Below are 13442 nucleotides of genomic sequence, written 5' to 3' on the forward strand. Positions count from 1 at the left end.
GCAGAAAGCTGGCAGACTGAGACCCAGTGGGAAAGTAGAGTGAAACCCTGAACAAATCCTGCCAAGGATGAAATGTTTACCATGTTCTCATTGAAAAGGATAGCATATGGAAGAGAAGTGGTCTTTCACATGGTGGGAGATATTCTAGAAGTGAAAAAGGGTGGGCATGGACTCTATGATTCTGCTCGTCCTCTGTGTGGTGGGTAATGAGGGGCTTTCTTATCTCTTGAAATCTTCCTTGTGTACACCCTCTTTTAACCTCACAGAAAGGGCTGAGCCCTGTTCAAAGACTCATTTGAAGCCTATTTTTGAAGAGATTTTGAAACTGTAAACTCATAACTGTTTGGGAAATTTAGTTGTGCTTTGGGCAGGGTCAATGCCTTAGGAACAGCTCTACTGTTGTTTCATAACAGGTTACTGCTATTTTACATAATATGGAAACTCAAGATTTTGCCTCAGAATTTGCATGGGGTGATCCTAAGAGGTTCATAGTATGTGATATGAGCCAAGTAAGGGCAACAATTGAATTGACTTGATTACTAATCGAATCTAAAAACTTGAAGATCAGGCCGGGCACAGTGGCTCATGTCTGTAATCCCAGCACTTTGGGAGGCAGAGGCAGGTGAATCACGAGGTCAGGAGATTGAGACCATCCTGGCTAACATGGTGAAACCTGGTGTCTATTAAAAATACAAAAAAATTAGCCAGGTGTTATGGCCGGTGTCTGCAGTCCCAGCTACTCGGGAGGCTGAGGCAAGAGAATGGCATGGGCAAAGCTTGCAGTGAGCCAAGATCATACCACTGCACTCCAGCCTGGGCAACAGAGCGAGATGCCATCTAAAAAAAAAAAAAAACTTGTCCAAGTTCAAGTGTCATACCCTCTGGGGGGTATTATTTCTTTGTTGTTTTGCTTTTTAAGAAGGAGGAGACACATGTACTGGAGGACAGTGAGAGGCAGACCTTCTGTCTCCTTTGAGTGTGTGTAATATGGGGTCACCAGTGTGCCTAGTTTCTTTTATGAGGGTGGCTGAGCAAGTTATGAAATTGGCAGGTCTTGCATTGTGATAGGCACTTGAGGGTCTGTTTCCTGTTTCTTCTAATTTGTGGATAAGGAATATTTTGAAACCAGTAATAAATAGAGAATTGAAGTCATGCATGCTACCAGCTCAATTTTAACTGACTTATCTTCTGTATTTTCTACTAGTATTATTATTATCATTGTTATTTTTCTCATGACATTGGAGAGTTTCAACAAAATAATAGTGGAAAGCAATCTGGATTAGTAGATCAGCATTCTGGCTCCTTTCTTGTCTCATCTGTTGAAGATCACTATCAGCAAGCTTCCATTGGGAACCATTTCTTGACACCTACACCTGGTATCAGGCTCTAGAACTGCAAAGATGGATATAATATGGTTCCAGTTCTAAAATTCACCAGTGCCTTACAACCAGCAAGAACAAGTGGAGAACCGGCAAGTGAGAAGTTGCAGTGGAGAGTAAAGGTGATACTCACAAATGTGCAGGTTTTCCATGTGTAGAAGAATGTGGGAAAAGAAAAATGTACATCTAGGCAAAAAAGCAGTTTAAGTACAGGACATGAAATATAAAAATATGAGGCTTATTTGAGGACAGGGTGGGACAAGAAGTGGAGTTTGACAAGAGAATTTACTTTGGGAGTGTTGTGTAGATTTGGGATGTTAAGAGATGTGGGCCTTAGAAACATGGATGGGGGCTCAGCTTTGTAGGCTGTTATGAACTACCAAATGTTTTGGAGCAGGGCTGCAATGTGAGCAGCTCTGTGTTTCACAGAGAATACTGCTAACCTTTTAGAAAGTTTAAGCTTGAAAAAATACAATGTGTTCAGCAAAGTGCAGTGCAAACTTGGAATTTGGTACCCTCTTTGATAGAATACATTTTCTCTTTTTAAAAAGAGACTTTTCATCCCAGAATGTAAGGACTGCCTTCTCACACATGGTTAAAAAATAATGGAAAGGTGAGAACATTTATTTTCCCCAAATCAAATTCAATTAGACAGTGTTTAAACTTCCCTAATTGTATATTACTAATTGGTACATATTTAAACTAAGAGTAGACATCTTTAGAAGGGAGGAACTGCTTTTCTGTCAAAAGCATTGAAGATGGACTCTGGGAGCTGAATGAAGATACATGTAAAATAATTTTGGACAAACAATTACTATAATGGGGATACCAAAAGCTTATATAAATCAGTAAAAAGTTAAACAATTTAATAGCAAAATAAGCAGAAGGCATGACTAGGCAATTCAAAAAGTAGTACACTAAACATATATAAAAACAAGTTACCTAATAGTTACTAAAATTCATATTAAAATAATGAGATGCCGCCGAGTGCGGTGGCTCATACCTGTAATCCCAGTACTTTGGGAGGCCAAGGTCAGGAATTTGAGACCAGCCTGGCCAACATGATGTAAACCTCTCTACTAGAAATACAAAAATTGGCCAGGTGTGGTGGCACACACCTATAATCCCAGCTACTAGGGATGCTGAGACAGGAGAATTGCTTGAGCCCAGGAGACAAAGGTTTCAGTGAGCCGAGATCGTGCCACTGCATTCCAGCCTGGCCAACAGAGCGAGACTCTGTCTCAAAAATAAATAAATAAATAACGAGATGCCATTTTTTCACATACCAAAACGGAAAATATTTTTTAAAATAGCATATTCCATTAAACTATTCATAAATAGTAAGTGTAGGGAAACAAGAGCTTTCCTAACACTGTTACTGGAAGTATAATTTGATGTCATATTCATATATGGCAGTTTTTGCACTGTGCATCAGCGGTCTTTAAAATGTGCTATATTTTGCCATGCGTGGTGGCTCACGCCTGCAATCCCAGCACTTTGGGAGGTCGAGTCGTGTGGATTACAAGGTCAGGAGATCAAGACCATCCTGGCTAACACGATGAAACCCTGTCTCTACTAAAAATACAAAACATTAGCCGGTCGTGGCGGCACATGCCTGTACTCCCAGCTACTCAGGAGGCTGAGACAGTAGAGTTGCTTGAACCCGGGAGGCGGAGGTTGCAGTGAGCTGAGATCACGCCACTGCACTCCAGCCTGGGTGACAGAGCAAGACTCTGTCTCAAAAAAAAAAAAAAGTGCTATATTTATTAATAAAGCAATTTTAACTAATAAATTAATTAGTTTTAACATAATGAAGTGGCATCACCTATCTGGGGTAAAGACCCGAGTTTCGTCATCTCATGCCAAGGAAATCAGTGCATAGACACACAAGAAGTCGGTTTAGGAGCGGTGGTTTAATAGGCAAAAGAAAGAGAAAGCAGAATAGCCGTCTCTTCTGAGAAAGAGCAGTGCCTCTGAGTGGGACTTCCAGCCTGCAGCGAAGCGCAATGGATTTTACACACTGGCTTCAGGAGCAGGTGTCTGATTTACATAGGGCCCAAACATTGGTGGGATCAGGTTTGAAAGTTTACACAGCACACAAGGAAGCTGGCTGCTCCACCATAATTTTCTATTATGCAAATGGAGCATTTGCCAGCACCCTGTTGCCTGCTTCTTACTGTACATGTGGTTAACAAAGAAACGGGAAGATGGAGTCACCATTTTAAACATGTGTAGTCCCCAGTTAGCCCCTTTTCCTATTGGCACAGCTGCCAACATTTATCCATGCAAGCTTCCAGCTTGCTTATCAATGTTTGGAGCTTGATTTTACAGGCTGTCCTTTGTTAAAAAAGAAATAATTTGTGGGCTGCTTTTTATTAAAAGGAAAGCTTTACTAAGGACTTTCTTGCCCTCACTATCTGCCTAAATAATTTCTTTTTAACTCCTGTATCAATAATAATGTCATGGGAAACATTTATGACATATTTGTATGTATGAATAAGCAAGATAGCAAACTCTAGTGGTCTTTTTAATTTATTTTTACAAATGTGTTGTGTACAAATGTAATTTAGTTACATGCAAAGACTGCATAGTGGTGAAGTCTGGGCTTTTAGGGTATCCATCACTCAAATAATTTACATCATAATCCTTAAGTAATTTCTCATTATCCAGCCCCCACCCTACCTTCTCACCCTTTTACCTCAGGTGTACAGGGCCTCAATGACGAATAAAACAAAGATAATTGTTTTCTGAGACTTAGAATTAAAAATCAACCTAAGAGAAAATATGACTCCTAAGCCAAAATTTGTGATAAATATATATATACACATATATACATATTTGTTTATACTCAAGAAACTTATACAGTCTTTGCCTCTGCACAAACCCAAAAGTAAAGCCAATTGGCTCTATGCAATAAACATCATGGTAATAACTTCAAAAAAAAAAAAAGCTTCCTCCAATGAATGTAAGTTAAAAAAAAATGAAACAACTGTTTCTCCAGATATGCAGAAATCAATATAAAGCCACATAAAGACAGAGGAAACACAGAAAAGCAAGGTTTATGACACTTTCAAAGGAACACAATAATTCTCCAGTACTCCAAGAAAAAAAAAATCATTGAAAGGACTTTAAAAGACTTTTAAAAGGCTTCAAAATATAGATTTTAAAGAAGCTCAAAGACATGCAAAAGAAATCTAATAACCAATACCAAAATAAGTAAATAAATTTAGAGTATGAATGGGAAATGTGCCAAGGAGATAAATCTCTTTTAAAAGAAACCAAAACAAAATTATGGAACTGAAAGATTTACTGAAGGAAAAATAAAATACATTCAATGACCCAATAATAGTCTGAAAAGGCATAAAAAGAATTTTCAGACCTTTAAATGGGTCTTTTAAAATAATCTACTCAGACAAAACTAAGAAGAATTTTTAAAAATGAAGACTTTGAGATGTTTCCGACTACATAAAGTGACTAAACATAAAAATTATCAGTGTTTCTGAGAAAGAAAAAACGTGAAAAAGTTTAGAAAACCTATTTAAGAAAATAAATGATGAAAACTTTCCAAGTCTAGCAATAGAATTAGACATATATATACAGGAAGCTCAGCAATCACCAGTAAAATAAATTGCAAAACAGACTTCACCATGGCACACGATAATCAGAATTTCTAAAGTCAAAGTGAAGTAAGTAATTATAAAATCAGCAAAAGAAAAGCATCTAGTCATTTATAAAGAAAACCACATCAGACTAAAAGCAGACTTCTCAACAGAAACTTTACTGGCCAGAACATAATGGAATGGCACTTACCGAGTGTTGAAATAAAAGAGCCAGCCAAAAATTTTACATCAAGGTAAATTAACCTTCACAAATGAAGAAGAAATATTCTTATCCTGAGAAGTAAATGCTGGGGAAACTAATTACCACTAGACTGGGTCTATAAAAGATGTTCAAGGGATTTTTCTTTTTCTTTTTCTTTTTGAGACAGAGTTTTGCTCTTGTTTCCCAGGCTGGAGTGCAATGGCACAATCTCAGTTCACTGCAACCTCTGCCTTCCAGGTTCAAGCGATTCTCCTGCCTCAGCCTCCCAAGTAGCTGGAACTACAGGCACCCGCCACCTCACCCAGCTAATTTTTGTATTTTTAGTAGAGACGGGGTTTCACCATGTTGGCCAGGCTGGTCTCAAACTCCTGACCTCAGGTGATCCACCCACCTCAGTCTCCCAAAGTGCTGAGATTTCAGGCATGAGCCATTGTGCCAGGCCGGTACTTCTAATAGAAAAACAAAAGATTGATATTCACCATCATTAAAACATATAAAAGTATAAAACTAACGGGTCTTATAAAACAAAAGAGAAAAAGAAATAAATCACAACATGACAGAATTTTATTAAACCAGAAAGATAGATGAAAAAAAACAAAATAATTAACATTATGATACTAACAAAACCTACATGTTAATATTAACATTAACCTTGGCCGGGTGAGGTGGCTCATACATTTTGGAGGCCAAGGAGGGTGGATCACCTGAGATCAGGAGTTTGAGATCAGCCTGGCCAACATTGTGAAACCCCATCGCTACTAAAAATACAAAAACTTAGCCAGGCATGGTGGTGGGCACCTGTAATCACAGCTACTCAATAGGCTGAGGCAGGAGAATCACTTGAACTTGCGAGGCAGAGGTTGAAGTGAGCCGAGATCGCGCCACTGCACTTCAACCTGAGCCACAAGAACGAGACTCCATCTCAAAAAAAAAAAAAAAAAAGAAAAAGAAAAAATTAACCTTGAATATAAATTAATTAAATCCTTCATTGAAATGTATAGATTTATGATATGAATAAGAAAAAATGGTCCAACTCTATGTTGCCTACAAGAATCTCACCTTACTTGCAAGACACATATAGACTAAAAGTAAAGGAGGAAAGATATTAACACAAACAGAAACCAAAAGCAAACAGGAGTATCTATATGTATATCAAATAAAACACTTTAAATAAAAAGCGGCAACAAAAAGGGTAAAGAAGGTAATCATCCAATAATAAAGAAATCTTTTCAGCAAAAAGATATAACAATTCTAAATATCTATGCACCCAACATCAAAGCACCCAGATTTTAAATAGAAATATTATTAAACCTATAGAAAGAGATAGTAACACAATGATAGTGGAGAAATTCAACTTTCTACTCACAGCATTAGAGAGATCGTTGAGATAGGAAACTGGCAAATCAACAAAGTACCCCCATAAATCACAATTATATCAACTACCTACTTAGATCACAGTAGAATAAAACTACAAATCAATATCAAGAGAAATTTCAGAAACTATAAATTTACAATGAATTTAAACAACATACTCCTAAACAGTCACTGTGTAAATGAAGTAATTAAGATGGCCAGCCAGGGGTGGTGGCTCACAGCTGTAATCCCGGCACTTTGGGAGGCTGAGGCAGGTGGATCACCTGAGGTCAGGAGTTTGAGACTAGCCTGGGCAACATGGCAAACCCCATCTCTACAAAAAATATATATAAAAAAAAGCTAGATGTGGTGGTGCACACCTATAGTCCTAGCTACTCGGGAGGCTGAAATAAAAAGATCGCTTGAGCCTGGAAGGCGGAGGTTGCAGTAGGCCAAGATTGTGCCACTACACTCCAGCCTGGGTGACAGAGTAAAACCCACCTAAAAAAGAAAATTAAAATTAAAATTCAAAAACTGTGGGAAAAAAGATGGAAATAGAAATGCAATATAATAAAACCTGTGAGATACAGCGAATATAGTACAAAGAGAGCAGTTTATAGCCTAAATGCCTGCATCAAAAAAGTAGAAAGCTTACATATTAAGGACCTAACATCACACACTTCAAGGAACTAGAAAATTAATAACAAACCAAATTCCAAGTTACAAGAAAAAAAATAACAAATCAGAACAGAACCAAATGAATTTAAGACCAAAAACAATAAAAATGATCAACAGAATAGTTGATTTTTCAAAAAGACAAAATTGGTAAATTGCTAGGTAGCTTAACCAAAAACAGAAGAGATCTAAATCAACAATCAGAAGTGAAAGAACAGACATTTCAATGGATACAACAGTAATACAAACCAATAATGAGTAGCATGATTGAGGCAGTAATAAAAAAAGTCTTGAAAAAGAAAAGCTTGGGAGTAGATAAATGGACAGCCAAATTCTACCAAATGTACTAAGAATAATAATCCTCCTGAAACTCTTCCCAAAAATTCAGGATAATGAAATTCTTCCTAAGTCACTCTGAGGTATCACCTTGATACCAAAACTAGTCAAGAACACAACAACAACAAAAAAATTATTGTTATTATTATAAAAAATAGATAAATGGGATTCAAACTAAAATGTTTAGGCACAGCAAGAAAAATAATCAACAGGGTAAATATAGGCAACCTACAGAATAAAAGAACATATTTGCGAACTATGTGCCAACATGTAACTAATATTCAGGATTTACAAATAATTCAAACAACTCAAAAATGTCATAATAATAAAAAAAGGAATTCCATTGAAAATGGGCAAATAACATTACTAAGCATTTTTCAATAAAGAATACAAATAGCCAACATGCATATGAAAAAAAAAACTCAATCTCAACTAAAAATAGAGCTACAATTTGATTCAGAGATCTCATCATTTGGTATCTACCCAAAGAAAAATCGTTTATTATATGAAAATGATATCTGGGCCGAGTGTGGTGGCTCACGCCTGTAATCCTAGCACTTTGGGAGGCCAAGGCAGGCGGATCATGAGGTCAGGAGATCGAGACCACCCTGGCCAACACAGTGAAACCCCATCTCTACTAAAAATACAAAACATTAGCCGGGCATGGTGGCGGGCATCTGTAGTCCCAGCTACTCGGGAGGCTGAGGCAAGAGAATGGCATGAACCTGGGAGATGGAGCCTGCAGTGAGCCGAGATCGAGCCACTGCACTCCAGCCTGGGCAACAGAACAAGACTCCGACTCAAAAAAAAAAAAAAGATACCTATACTTGCATGTTTACTGCAGCATGCTCACAATAGCAAACCATATATACAAGAAAAGTTATTAAAAATATATAGGAAATTCAAAGTAGAGGCAAGTATAATAATAACAATTATAATCCACCTGAAAAATGGTCAAAAGACTCAAAAAATATTTTGCCAACAAATATATACAAATGACCAATAGATATATAAAAAAGTGCTCAATATCACCTACCAACAGGCAATTGCAAATGAAAACAATGATGCACTATCATTTCAAATCTGTTAGGATTGCTAATATCAAAATGAAAAAATAGAGAAATAACAAGTAACATCTGTCATTAATGTTCCTAAGATTTCTGAAACAAATCTTAATATCACCACTGCTCTCACACATTTCAGACATGATGGGAAAAGAAAACTTAAGAAATAATCTTATATGCAGCTCCTCAAAAATAATCAAGAGGCATTCTTATATCCCCCCAAAGCAATGGAACAACAGGAATAACGTGATACCTTATAAGCCATAAAGAGGACCTTAGCTCTCACAACACCCTCAAAGGAAAATCATTAAATAGGAAGTGGAGCCCTTAGAGAATTTAAGGGTATGGTATAAAAGATGCTCCTATTTGAGAGCTAGAGAAAAAAAATGACTTTCTAGGAAATATTTCCGTTGAAGCAGAGCAATCCATACCACATTTTAAGGTCTGGAATTCTTTGACCTTTGTACCTCTCGTCTCTGTTATCTGCTTCATTCATGCTTAGCTATCTGAGTATTTGACTACTGTCTCATATCTCTTCACATTCCAGGGCTCTTTTATTTGCTTAAAGCAGGAGATCAGATCAAGGTTAGAGACACCAAGGCCTGTTTTGTTAGAAAGAGTAATATGACTTGCTGGGATTCTCCAGTTACCAACCTAGTACTCTGTTCAGTAGAGAGGAGAGAACATTATGAAGGATTCTAGAAATTTAATTCCAAAACACTGTTTTCTGACAGAACCTTTAGAATATTTAGGTTAAAATATTTAATATGTATTTTACATTTCTGGATCCTTAGCTCTACTATTCAATACTATTGAATTTAAAATTGGTGATGAATATTGGATTTTAATACTTGGGGAAAATACTTTATGCCACTGAATTTCTAGAATTATCATTAATCTAGAGTGAAAGATACAGTTTAGCTCAAGAAAGGGGAAGTTTCCTGTTAAGATATAACATCTTGAAAATTTTCTTTTCTATTCCAATAACTTCAAGTTTTCCTTAATTGTACTGATCTAAAAATAATGTATGCAGAGCAAAAACTCCCAAAATCATTCTACAAAGGGATAAAATATAAACCTTAAGGTATATTAGGAAATCTCGGGAAAAATTATTCTCACCTAAAGAGACCAGGTTTCTGTAGTTCTCTAACACTGCATCTCTATACAAATTTCACCGAGCAGGATTCAGACACACCCACTCCTCCTGAGAGAATTCTATGGCCACAGCCTTGAATATTAACATTTTCTAAAAAACCCCAATCACCCACACATATTTAGCAAGTGGCCATGGGCAGAATTGTTAATTTTACTCTAGGTGTTTTAGAGTTAAGAGAACTGGCTCTGTTTTACATGAGACCGAAATTAGCCAGTAAAATATTATTTAATAGAGAAACCTTCTCTAATGTATTCCATCATTCTGAGGAAAGAGAATAAGATCCACAAAACCAGGGTAGGTACTATACTTTTCTGATGATACAGCATAAAATGTATGGCATAAACACAAATATATACAGTTTTGAGTGCCATATTTACATTATACAGAGTAAACTGTGTATAGTTCCCATATGGAGAAGTCACAGGACATTAGGAGGTACCTCTCAAATTTTAATGCATACATCAATAAACTGGAGATTTTGTTAAAATACGTATTCTAACTCAAGAGATCTGGGATGAGACCTGAGTTACTGCATTGCTAACGAATTCAGCAATGATGTCAATAATTCTAGCTTAAGGAAAATACTTTGTAAAACATCTAGTAAGTGACTGGACCTGGGTTTTATCCCAGTGTATATGACCAGTAAAAAAAAAATGACACCCTTCATTTTCCAAAGCAAGGTATAAACAAAGAGAAACTATTAAGAAAAGGAATGTAAGAAAAATGGATGTGCTGTGGTCAAGAATAGGCTGAGGTAAACATCTGATTCAGCATGACTCAGTGAGTTTGGAGCACACATGCACAATTCTACTCATTATGTAACCTGGTTGTGTAAGCTCATACTTGGCTCTCAGCCACTATTATGTGTTAGGAGTACACAGAAAGGTGGACAGGAGAGGGAGAGAGAGTAAAGCTGCTGACTCTGTACACAGGGCTCATGACCAGGCTTGTGCCCAGAGAGAGAATAAAGCCATGTCAAAACTCCCCACCATTCCTCGATTGTTTTTCCAGCAACCCACCACTCACCCACCCACTCCCGTCAGACCTCAGCTTGGACTGGAACCTGACACTTGGTGTAACAGGGGATTTTTCAGATTAAATGTGATTGTTTATTCACATTAGTCAGAAAGTCTCTCCAAAGTAACTGTGAATAATACAGTTCTTATAAAGTAACTTTAGAGTGAAGAAATCCTGGCTGGGAGTGGTGGCTCACACCTGTAATGCCTGCATATTGGGAGGCCAAGGCAGGGGGATCATGATGTCAGAAGTTCAAGACCAGCCTGACCAACATGGTGAAACCCCATCTTTACCAAAAATACAATAATTAGCTGAGCGTGGTGTCTCATGCCTGCAATCCCAGCTACTCAGGAGGCTGAGGCAGGAGAACCACTTGAACCCAGGAGGCAGAGGTTGCAGTGAGCTGAGATCGTGCCATTGCCCTCCAGCTCTGGATGACAGAGCAAGACTCCATCTCGGGGAGGGGGGAAGAAGTCTTTCAGAAAACACATTAACCAAGTGAATAAAATTAATGGGACAGATTGGTATCATGTGCTGATACATATAGGATGATGCAACATGACTGTAAATCAGAATCAGAATCTAATTATGAAAAACATGTTTTATGTAAAGTTCAAGCCACGTATGTTGCCCATGTTTTGTAATTTCTAAGAGTGTATTTAAATACTCTCTGTAGCATTCTAGAAGACACATTTCTTTGAATTACTTCCTTTTCATATCTTTCTAATTATTCCAGGCTATCCATTCTTTTTTTTGGGGGGGTGGGGGTGATGGAGTCTACTCTGTCACACAGGCTGGAGTGTAATGGCACAATCTTGGCTCATGGCAACTTTCGCCTCATGGGTTCAAGTAATTCTCCTGCCTGTATCCCAAGTAGCTGGGACTACAGGTACACACCACCTTGCCCAGCTAATTGTGTGTGTGTGTGTGTGTTTAGTAGATACAGGGTTTCACCATGCTGGTCAAGCTGGTCTTGAACTCCTGACCTCATGATCCACCCACCTTGGCCACCCAAAGTGCTGGGATTACAAGTGTGAGCCACCGTGCCCAGACTAATTCTATCCTTTTTGTTTTGAGATGGAGTCTTGCTCTGTCGCCAGGCTGGAGTGCAGTGGCGTGATCTCACCTTATCATCTCACTGCAACCTCTGTCTTTCAGGTTCAAGTGATTCTCCTGCCTCAGCCTTTTGAGTAGCTGGAGTTACAGGTACATGCCAACAAACCCAGCAAATTTTTTTTATTTTTAGCAGAAATGGGGTTTCATCATGTTGGCCAGGACGGTCTCAATCTCCTGACCTCGTGATCCACCCCCCTCGGCCTCCCAAACTGCTAGGATTACAGGCATGAGCCACCGCGCCCAGCCAATTCCATCCTTTTTAAGTGTGCATTTAAAAATTATATTCTTCATAGAGCTGATGGAGCATTCAGATGGAACCTAAACAGTGCACTTTTCTCCCTCATTGATATCTGAGGACCCAGCACCATCCCCAACAAGAATGTTTTATATTCCCACCTGCCCAGGCTGATCTGTCAACATAGGGAATACTTTCAATATTTCAGCATATAAACTCAAGGTGAGTATTATTTGTGATATGTAAGAAGCCTGGATGGAGAGAATAAAGACAAGTCTCTGATATACAGGGGAGAATTATTTTAAAGAGGTCCTTTCACTGTCATGAGAAGAAAAGGGAAAAGGTAGTTGAAATAATCTTCTTAGGCAAAAGCATCAGAAGTGGAAATGTAAATGACTGCAATTCTAAACACATGACATTCTAAAAGAAAATGTGGACACAGTTTTTACCTGGGACACACTTATCTGAGAATCTTGAAAATGTGTCTTTAAAGGCATCAGGACAGACCCTCTGAAGGAAGCAGACTGCTCCTGCAGGACCCTGGAGACACTCCAAATACTGTGAGTGCAACTGCAGAAGTGAGAAAGGGAGACCCTCCTCTCCCAAACACACATCCCCACTGGAGAAGCTGAAAGTCTGTTTGTGGGATAATTTCCTGACCACCTGGAGCTGCGTCAAATTTGAGAGCCAAGCTGAGTGAAATACAGGGGTGGAGCAGGCAGCAGGGAGGCCCCGGGAGCTTGCTAAATCCCCAAGCAGCCCATTCCTGCCTGGTACCACAGGGATCCATCAGGAGGGAGGACAGAGGAGCAGGGGTAAAACTCCAAGTGGAAAAGGACTTCCTTAGCTGAACTTTGTAACAATTTCAACGGGGCAAGAAGCCTCCTGCCCAGAACTCAGGGAAAGGCGCGAATCTTGCTTGCAGACTTCACAGGTGGGGAAGAACTAAAGCCCTTTTTTTTTCCTGCAACTGGAAGGCAGAAAGCCTTGAGCAATTTTCAAGCCCAACTAGCCTTCCACTTGGAAACAGACCTGGGGTTGTTGTGGGGTACACAGTGGGAGTGAGAATGGCCCTCTGGTTTGCATGGGAGCTGAGTGAGGCCTGTGACTACCCGCTTTCCCCCACTTCCTTGACAACCTGTGTGACTCAGTAAAGACAGCTATAATCCTCCTAGGTACACAACTCCAGTGACCTGGGACTCTCACCCGCATCCCCTACACCAGCCACAGCAAGACCCGCCCAAGGAGAGTCTGAACTCAGACACGCCTAGTGCCCCCTGCATCCAATG

Source organism: Nomascus leucogenys, chromosome 10, assembly GCF_006542625.1.
Source record: "Nomascus leucogenys isolate Asia chromosome 10, Asia_NLE_v1, whole genome shotgun sequence".
Lineage (NCBI taxonomy): Eukaryota > Metazoa > Chordata > Mammalia > Primates > Hylobatidae > Nomascus > Nomascus leucogenys.